The following is a 10991-nucleotide window of genomic DNA, read 5'->3' as shown; positions in this document are numbered from 1 at the left end:
GTCATCTAAACAAAAAGGAAGGCAGTAATGGATGAAAGGAAGTGCAAAAAAGGTACGAATCTACAAAAATTTAGCAAAATGGCAGAAGGAAATCTTGCCTTATTAGTAATTTCCTTAAATTTAAATGGATTAAACTCTCCAATAAAAATGCAGATGTTAGGTTCAGAGCCATTCAAGAATCCACACAAACGCAGCGAGTCATAGTTTAAGTGGAGAATTTAAGGTTTATTAGAGGAAGAAAGCAGAAGAAAGCAGGTGGGAGCCATCAGAAAAGAAAGAAAGGAAAAATGGCTCCGGCCCTCTATCTGAGAGCAGCATTTTTTAAAGTTAAAATGGCTCCGGCCCTCTATCTGAGAGCAGCATTTTTTAAAGGAAAAACCCACATTGGGTATTGGGGGGGAAGGTCCTGCTGAGTGTGTTCTGGGCCTCGATTGGGTGAGTGCTTATCAGTTTTTGCTGACTGGTTACTAGGGTTTTAACACACTACTCTTCTTTGTTGTGCACTATATTATCTATGTGGAGGAAGCAGGCCTTTTGGCTTGTTTGCGGTCATTCATCTTTATGGGGATATCTGATCTTGGCTTGTCTGCCCCCTGGAGTCTAGGCGCCACTGTGACTGGGATTCCTAAAACAGCTTTCAACCCTTAGTTTATGGCACACTTGGTATTTATGAGATAAGCAGCAGGGCCCATGGATCAGACATTCCTTCTATATGTTAGACTCTTTTTCTGGGGCCTGACAGCAGAAACTAGCAGAATGGATTAAAAACATGACCCAACCAAATGCTGTTTACAAGAGACTCATCTTAGTCCTTAGATACAAATAGGTTGAAAGTGAAAGGATAGAAAAAATATTTCATGCAAATAGGATCAACGGAGAATTGAGGTGGCTATGTTAATATCAGACAAAATAGATTTTAATTGGAGAGAATGTGGTGAAAGAGGAACACTCATTCATTACTGGTGGCAATGTAAAAGGGTACAACTGCTGTGGAAGACAGTTTGGCAGTTCCTCAGAAAACTAAATACAGAATTACTGTATGATCTGGCAATCGCACTGCTAGATATATACCCAAGAGAATTGAAAGCAGGGATTTGAGCAGAAATTGCACACTGATGTTCATAGTGGCATTATTCACAATTGCCAAAAGATGGAAGCAACCCAAGTGTCCATCAACTGATCAATGGATAAATAAAATGTGGTTGTTCCAGATTTCTAATGCTGCCATTATGCAAAATACCAGAAATGGATTGGCTTTTTAAAGGGGCCTTATTTGGTTACAAAGTTACAGTCTTAAGGCCATAAAGTGTCTAAGGTAAGGCATCAACAATAGGGTACCTTCACTGGAGAAAGGCCATTGGCATCCAGAAAACCTCTGCTGGCTGGGAAGGCACGTGGCTGGCATCTGCTTGCTCCCAGGTTGTGTTTCAAAATGGCATTCTCCAAAATGTCTCTGGGCTTAGCTGCTTGGGGCAAACTCTGGGCTAGTATCGGCAAAGCATCAGCAAAAGTCTGCTTTCAAGACAGCTATCTTCAAAATTAGTCCTTCTAATTCTGAGCTTTTATAGGGCTCCAGTAAACTAATCAAGGTCCATGCTGGATGGGCAGGGCCATACCTCCATGGAAATTATCTAATCAGAGTTATCACCTACAGTTGGGTGGGTCACATCTCCATGGAAACAACCTAATCCAAAGGTTCCAACTTAATGAACACTAATACGTCTGCCCCCACAACATTGCATCAAGGAACATGGCATTTTGGGGTACATAATACATCCAAACTGGCACAGTGGTATATACATACAATGGAATATTATTCAACCATAAAAGCTGAAGTTCTAATGCCAGACAACAACACAGATGAACCCTGAGGACATTATGCAGAGTGAAATAAGCTAGACACAAAAGGATAAATATTATATGATCTCACTGATATGAATTAGCATAAGTAAACTCATAAGAGTTAGAACATAGAATGTAAGTTACCAGGGGGTCAATTGAGATTAGCAAATGGGGAGTTGATGCTTAATTTGTACAATATTTCCACATTTAGATTGATTGTAAAGGTTTGTAAATGAAAGATGGTGATGGTAGATATTACTGTGACTGTAATTAACAGCAATGAATTACAAATAGGTGAATGTAGTTAGAAGGGGACACTTTAGGTCATATATGTTACTAGAATAAAAATTAAAAGATAAAATATAGGACTGTACAGCATGGTGAATCTTATTGCTGACGATGGACTATAGTTAATAGTACATATATAAGAATGTTCTCTCATGAATGATAACAAATATATGACATTAATACAAGGTGATAGGTGATAATAAGAGGGTAGTATATGTGAAAAATACACCTAATATAAACTGTGGATGATAGTTAACAGTACTAATAATCTTTCATCAATTGTAACAAAGGTAACTACTGTTAGAAAAAATAGTACAGTTACAAAAAAGTGCTACCATCAATTGTAATAAATGTTCCACACAAATGCAAGGTGGTGCTGGTGGGTGGGGTGCTGGTTTGAATCTATTATGTCTCCCACAAAAGCCATGTTTTTTAAAGCAATCTTGTGGGTACAGACTTGTTAGTCTTTTGATTAGGGTGGGACCTTTTGATTAGGTTGTTTCCGTGGAGATGTGACCCACCCAAATGTAGGTAAGACCTTTTGATTAGATCATTTCCATGGAAGTGTGACTGCACCCATCCAGTGATTAGTTTATTGGAGTCCTTTAAGAGAGCTCTTGGAGAGAAGGAGCTCAGAGAAGCTGAGAGACATTTTGGAGAGAAGCTAAAATATGTAATCCAGAGTTTGCCCCTGGGAGAAGCTAAGAGCTGACACAGACCCAGATGCTTGGAGATGCTTGGAGATACAGACAGAAAGACATTTGGACATGCTGAGCTAAGAGATGAAGCCCAGAGTTTGCCCCAGAGAAGCTGAGTGGACTCCCAGATGCTTAGAGAGAAACACTCCAGGAGAACCAAGCAAAGAGCTGAGAGAAGCTAAGAGAGACAGGAGCCCAGAGACATTTTAGAGAGAGCCATTGTGAAACCAGAACCCAAAAAAGGACCAGCAGATGCCAGCCATGTGCCTTCCCAGCTGACAGAGGTGTTCTGGACACCACCGGCCTTTCTTCAGTGAAGGTATCCTCTTGATGTTTTAGTTTGTACACTTTTAAGGCCTTAGAACTGTAAACTTATAACCTAATAAATCCCCTTTATAAAAACCAATCCATTTCTGATATTTTGCATAATGGCAGCTCTAGCAAACTGGAACCAGTGGCATATGGAAATTCTGTATTTTATGCAAGATTGTTCTGTAAACCTACAACTTCTCTAATAAAAAAGTAGTATTTTAGTTTCAAAAAATGAAAAAATTAGTGTTTTAGTTTCCAAAAAATGGAAAATTACAAGTGTTGGATAGAATGTGGAGAAACAGGAATACTCATTCATTGTTTGTGGGAAAGTAAAATGGTACAGCCACTGTGGAAACAGTTTGGAAGTTCCAAAGGAAGTTAGGTATGGCATTACCATTTGACTTCAATCCCATTTCCATGTAAATACCCAAAGAATTGAAAGCAGGAAGTCTAACAGATATTTTCACAATGACGTTCTTGGCAGCATCACTCAAAAGATAGAAGCAACCCAATTTTCTGTAAAGCAATGAATTGATAAATAAAATATGTTATAATGGGAATACTATCAGCCAAAAAAAGAAATGAAGTTCTGATACATGCAACAACATGGATCAACCTCAAACACAACATGTTGAGTGAAATTAGTCAGACAGAAAAGGAAAAAATTGTATGATTTCACTGATAAGAAATAATTGGAACAAACTAATTCATCATCAGAAACTAGAATATAGGTTACCAGGAGCCAGGTTGGAGTAGAGAATGGGTAATTAATGTTTATATTGTACAGAGATTTTATCTGGGGTGATAGAAAAAATTTGGTAATGGATGGTGGTGATGGTGGCACAACATCATGATCATAATTAGCAGCCCTTAATTACATATTTGGGTGTGGTTGAGAGGGGGAAATTTTAGATTGTATATATGTTACTAAAATAGGAAATCTTTAAAAAGCATAGGACTGTATAACCCAAATATAATTCATGGAATATAGATAATAGTACAATTATAAGAACATTCTTTCATCAACTGTAACAAATGTACTAAACTAATTGTCCTGGTTTGCTAGTGCTGCCACTATGCAAAATACCAGAAATGGATTGGATTTTATAAAAGGGATTTATTTGGTTATAAATTTACAGTCTGAAGGCAATGAAAATGTCCAAATTAAGGCATCAACACAAGAGTACCTTCACTGAAGGAAGGCCAGTGGCATCTGGAAAACCTCTGTTAGCTCGGAAGGCATATGGCTGGTGTCTACTTGCTCCCAGGTTGCATTTCAAAATGGCATTCTCCAAAATGTCTCTGGGCTTAGCTTCTTGGGGCAAACTCTAGGCTAGTATCTCCAGGTCATCAGCAAAAGTCTGCTTTCAATGGCCATCTCCAAATGTCTCTCTAGGCTGCAGCAGCGAGCTCCTTCTGTTTGAGCACTTATAGGGCTCAGGTAAACTAATCAAGACACATGCTGAATGGGCAGGCCCACACCTCCATGGAAATAATTTAATCAGGTATTACCCACAGTTGGGTCACATCTCCATGGAAAAAACCCAATCCAAAGATTCCAACCTAATCAACACAAATATGTCTGCCCCCACAAGATTGCATGAAAGAACATGGTATTTTGGGGGACATAATACATACAAACCAACACGCTAATTCAAAGTGTTAATAATAGGGTCATATATAGGAAACCTATATTTTATGCCTAACTTTTCTGTAAACCTACAACTTCTCCAATAAAAGAATAGTCATGACTTTTTGTAATGATTGAATTATTCTACATCTTTCTTGTGCTGTTATATACATTTGTCAAAGATGTATATATATAATGGATGCATTTTACTTAATATAAATTCTATATCTATGAAGTTGATTTTTTAAAAAGGAGTTAAGAAATATAATATTTGTGGGAATCTTTTTGTGGTGAAGCCCATGCTAGATAATCATATATATCTCAAAGAAAGCCTAGAAGTTTATAGAATGTAAACTTGAAGGGTTAAATAACTTTCAAAGAGCATATCTTTAGAAGGTATAAGCCAGGATATCAATATAGATATGATTGATTCAAAGACCATGCACAAACTTAATCCAGCACAATAGATACTTTGCAAGTATCCTGAATACAAAAAGTCAATTTGTGAGCAGAGCATTAATTCACAGGGATAAGAAGCAAACATTTTGGTAGTGGATCATGAGGGGTAATAGTGAGTGGCACCACTACCATTTTTACCCCTGGACCCATGAACCCTAGCTACAGGAGAAACTGCATCATATCCTGGATGCTGAATGGAGCATAAACAGCCTCCTGAAAACATTCCTCTAGCCGTGCAAGGTGATGCCATCTTGCTGGTGCTGTAACTGAATGTTCAAAGGGCCATTTAACCATTCTATTAAGTCAGCTGCTTTGGGATGATAAGGAACTTAATCAGACCAGTGAATTCCATAAGCATGGGCCCTTTGCTGTTCTTCCTTTGCTATGATGTAAGTTACTTGATCAGAAGTAATGCTGTATGGAATATCATTATGGTGGATAAGGCATTCTGTAACTCCCCAGATGGCAATTTTGGCAGATTAGGACATAAGGCAGTTAAGGCAAATCTGTGTTCAGACTAAGAGTCTATTCCACTAAGAACAAAATGCTGCCCCTTCCATTATGGAAGGGGCCCAATGTAATCAACCTGTCACCAGGGAGCTGGTTCTTTACCTTGGGGAATGGTTCCAAACCAGAGACTGAGTGTTGGTCACTGCTGCTGACAGATTGGGCACTCAGTATTGGCTATAACCAGGTCAGCCATGGTAACTGAAAGTCCCTGTGGCTAAGCTCAAGCATAACATCCATCCCTGCCACCATGAGCCCATTGGGGCAATTTCAGGAGAGGCTGGGGAAAGAGGTAGATTAGCATCCACAAATGAGTCATCCTAGCCACTTGATTATAAAAATCCTCCTCTGCTGAGACCCTCCCATCCCCGTGGTGAGCATTCACATGTGACACAAATGCATTCACATTTTTTGCTCATTGAGTGGTCTATCCACATACCTCTTCCACAAACCTCCTCATCACCAATTTTCCAGTCATATTCCTTGATCATCCAGATGAACCATTGGCCACAGCCAACAGTGCACAACAGCACTAGATTACTGTTAACACTATAAACATAGAGATGGCATCCCCTCCTGAGGTGGGACAAAAGGTATGGTATAGTTAGCCTGGGTGAATCCCTGCTGAGGCAAAGGACATTGCCAGAGGAGGAACCCACACGAGTCTCATACTAGTAAAAGGGCAAGATAGCCCCATGTGCTCCTAACAAGTTCTTGTCTTTTTGTTGCTAGCTTCTACTGTCTTTAATAGTTAACTGTTTATTGAAATGTTTGGAGAACCACTAAAAATATGTTTTTAGCTTGGGCCCACCGTGCAACAAACACACACAACCAATCCAACTGTTGGGTTTGTGGCCTCATGTCTTGGAGCACCTATGGAGGCACTGCCTGGTTGGTCAGTCTGCTTCAAGGTCATGATTGGGAGGCTATCCAATGCTGGATCCAAGAACAGAAGGCAGCATCAAACTTGAACACCAGCACCAGGTAGAGCAGGACCTGACAATGGGCACAAATGCTGAAGGGGAAAGGATCTTGGACCCCATGAAAGTCATTGTCCCCCCTGCTGGATGCAAACATCAGCACTTAGGACAGATCCGCATCATCCTTCCCTACATCTTTTTGAAGAATGGTGTCACTGAGGAAAATCTGAACAAATTGGTCTAGCTTGCTCAGATTCCACCAACATGGCTCACTTCCGGGTACCCATCGTAACAGACTCCATTTTGCATTGCAGGAACAAGCCAGAATGGAAGAACACATTAGTGAACAGACCTACCAGCTCTCACTATGGACCCCAATTATTAAAGATATCATGGAGGCCACTATTGGGGACAAACTTGACACCAAGCACTACCCTTATATCTCTATGCACTCCTCTGCCTCTTTAGTACCACTGCTGTCAGTACCCAATATGGACACTGGCATAAGAATAAGGCCCCAGGGGGGTATCACGGTGGCCCCCACCTCATTATTTTCATCCTTGGGGGCATGAGCCTGAATGAAATTTGTTGTACTTATGAGGTAACCCAAGCCATTGGAAAGTGGGAAATGCTAATAGATCCACGTATATTCTCACCCCACAGAAACTGCTGGACACTCTGAAGAAAGGGAATAAAACAGATGAAGAAATAAGTAGTTAAAAAATAAGTAAGTCACCCATCCAGACAATGCACTCTCTTCCCACTGGTGTCCCCGGCTCCCTCCCTACTGCTGATAGTTTGTTTCTTTGCTGACCCTCCTCCCTCCATTGCCTCCTTTCCCAGCTTTGCACACCCTAGCCGGAACTGTTGCCTCGGCATTCTTGTGTTTAGTGATGCCCTCTTCTCATTTGAAACAAAAGAAAATAATGCATTGGTTTTTTTTTTTAATATCTTATATATGTATCTTTAAAGGAGAAATTCTTGTGCGACTGATGCATTGCTGGAAAAAATTTTGAACTGTGTAGAATGAACGGACTGACACATTCTCCTTCTGGGGTCCCCTTCTTCCCATTATTTATGGCTCTATGACCTTGTATATAACCCAATGCAATGTGGAAATTGCTTGAGTATGGAAAAGTTGAAGTTTGTGTGTTTTAAAAACTTATTTTCGGTTGTTTCTGTTCTTGTTGGGAATCATAGAGGTGTCTATGTTTTTGGAGTATTTCAAACTGAGAATTAATCTGTTATCTTCACTCCAGTTCCTATCCCTCAGTGCCCAATTTCATCCACATAACCTGGAAGTGAAGATCAAGTGATCATCTCATGTGGTTTGAGGTGGAATAAACCTCTTTGCTTTCCCCAGTGGCTCATACTCCCTGGGAACATGGTTCTAGGTGGGGGTTAGGTATGCCCCTGTGAAATTAGACTGAGTGCTGGCTGATGTCTTTTCCTTCCATTGCTGGTCATTGCTTCTTGCTGGCCTATTCCCACAGTGCTTGATCTTGAGGGAAATTGTTCTCCAGTCTAAGTCATGATGCCTGGACAAGCAAAAAGTGAGCTCCCAGCCAGGTTCCATCATCTCTTTTGGAGAAGTAGTTAGGCCTGATCCTATTAACCAGACTCCTTCTTTTACTAGGCATGATCCCTAACAGAGCTTTTTCTTAGTAGGATCAGCTGGGTAGATCTCAAGCATCAGGAATGGACTAGAGCAAAATGTCAAAGACCCCTTTCTTGTAGAGGAGACTTCTTGGTCCTCAGTACTTCAAAGCACCTGAAGAATAGTCTATTGGATTTGTACAGATTCTTTACCCACTAAGCAAACAACTTTTGTCAAATTATCCTCCATTTAAATACTTCATAATACTTTATTTTGTGTAGTATGCTCTAGAGCAAAAATTTGAAAAGCAAATACAAGAAGGATGTGTTATCCTTAAGACTCAGCACATCTCCGTTCTCCAGCAGTGAGCACATTATTTGTTTTGCTGCTGTTGTCATGAAACACAACAGTGGGAGTCACAAAAAATGTCCTTTATCCAGCCTCCTTGCTGCCCTTTAACTCCTGAAGACTGTGTGTATGTTACTGCATCTTACGGTGTTGCTGCAAATATGTTGTATGCTAGTTTAATGCCACCTTCCCACTTTCTTTTCAGAATATGTTCCTCTCCCTCTCCCTCTCCCTGGTAGAAGGGTTGTGGTGTTCTCATCTCAAGGCTTTGAAATCTCCCCTGTGCGCTCAGATTGGTTTTCAGGTCTCTTCACTCTGTCTCCCTCCTCCCCCTTAATATATCTTATTTCCCTAGGACAGTACTGTAGGTACTTGCATTGGTTTTATTTCTTACTTACTGCTTGTTTTGTCCCCTCCCTTTGACCAAACAATGATCATGCTTCATGACCATGTTTGCTGAATATTGGATTTCCTTACTCTGTTATTTATAGAAAAAATAATTCATCAAAAGAATATTTTAAAAAGGCTAGTCTGTCCTGAAACTTGTTACCTTGAAATTATCAGAATATCAGTTTGAAAGAATTGAAGCAAAAACATGTATCATCTCTGTACCATTCTGTACTATAGCACTCAAGTCTAAAAAATAAATAAACTGGCACCTCCCCCAAAAGACCATGAGCCAAATAAACTAGATATTTGGGCTGTGTGTCTCCTGAAAAATGCTCCCATACCATTGTCCTAACTAGCAATGACTATTTTGCTTCTGACACTGGATTTTCCCCAACAGCACCCAGTGATTATGGAGCACAAATGTGATTGTTGCTACACTCCTAGTGCGCAGGGAGTTGTACTCCTGGCTTCCCCTGGATAAACTCCAGCGTACCAAACACAATCCTAAGGCTTTTAAATGAGCCTATTTGGAGAGGGAGGTGGAGTAGTTCTTTATTCTCTTGGATTATTGATCTGTTTTTAATCCCCAAGGAGATGATACTGACATCACACCCAAGATAAAAACCTTCCAAAAGTTTGTAACCATTGCCCTCAATGATACTGAGCACAGCCTCAAGAAACCATGGTTATGCACAAGGTGCTACCACAAAACCTCATGGCTCTGGATATTCTCACTGCAGCCCAAGGGGGAACATGCACTTTATTAAAGATTGAGTGCTGTACCTCTTTCCTTAGAATCACAAGTGGCCCTATTACAGGTTGATTTGGGGCAACACTGGCTGAGTCTTCCCTATTTTCTCTTTTAAGATGAGTCCTGCTTAAAGTTCAGTGGGATGCAACAGAACTTAATGTATTTTTAGTCTTTAAAAAATGCATTAAGAAGAGTAAATTCACCCTAATTGAAACCCACAGATTTTCTTAATTTCATTTTTATTATTTATTAGAGAAGCTGTGGGCTTACAGAAAAATCATGCAAAAAATACAGGATTCCCATATACCACTCTATTATTAACACCTAGCATTGATATGGAACATTTGTTACAATAGGTGATAGCACATTTTAATAATTGTATGACTATACTCCATGGTTTAACTTATAGGGTTCACTGTTCATGTAGTATATTTTGTTTGTAAGACGCAGATACATATTTCAGTGCTATTAATTATATTCACAATGTTGTACTGCTACCATCACCACTATCCATTACCAAAACATTTCCAACATTTGAAATAGGAACCATTGTACATTTTAAACCTTAACTTCCCATTCCTTATCTCCACCCTGGTAACCTATATTCTAGATGCTGAGTTTGCTTATTCTAATTATTTCAAATCAGTGAGATCATATGAGATTTGTCATTTTGTGTGTGGCTTATTTCACTCAACATAATGTCTTCAAGGTACATCCATGTTGTGGCATGTATTAGAACTTCATTTCTTTTAATGGCCAAACAGTATTCCACTGTATGTAAATACCACATTTTATTTATCCATTCATCAGCTGATGGACACTTGGGTTGCTTCCATCTTTTGGCAATTGTAAATAATGCCACTATGAACATCAGTGTGTAAATTTCTGTTCAAGTACTTGCCTTCAGTTCTCTTGGATACACACACACACACACACACACATACACACTAGTGGGACTGCCAGATCATATGGTAATTCTATACTTAGCTTTCTGAGGAACTGCCAAATGGTCTTCCACAGTGGCTGCACCATGTTACATTGCCACCAGCAATGAATGAGTGTTCCTATTTCTCTACATCCTTCTAACACTTGTTATATTGTTTTTTAAATGGAAGCCAATTAATGCGTGTGAAATGGTATCCATTGTGACTTTGACTTGCATTTCCTTAATGGCTAAAGTTAATCATCTTTTCACGTGCTTTCTGGACATTTGTATAGTCTTTGGAGAGATTTCTATTCAAGTCTTTTG

At 39.6% G+C, this 10991-nt stretch overlaps 1 pseudogene; it reads left to right on the top strand.

Moving 5' to 3' along the window:
- The first annotated feature begins 6669 nt into the window (after window positions 1-6669).
- On the top strand, window positions 6670-7376 carry LOC119513793 (annotated as a pseudogene).
- The last annotated feature ends 3615 nt before the right edge of the window (window positions 7377-10991 follow it).

The sequence above is a fragment of the Choloepus didactylus genome, chromosome 2 (genome assembly GCF_015220235.1).
Source record: "Choloepus didactylus isolate mChoDid1 chromosome 2, mChoDid1.pri, whole genome shotgun sequence".
Classification (NCBI taxonomy): domain Eukaryota; kingdom Metazoa; phylum Chordata; class Mammalia; order Pilosa; family Megalonychidae; genus Choloepus; species Choloepus didactylus.
Note: the sequence above shows the minus strand (reverse complement) of the source record. Positions and strands in the feature narration are given on the sequence as shown.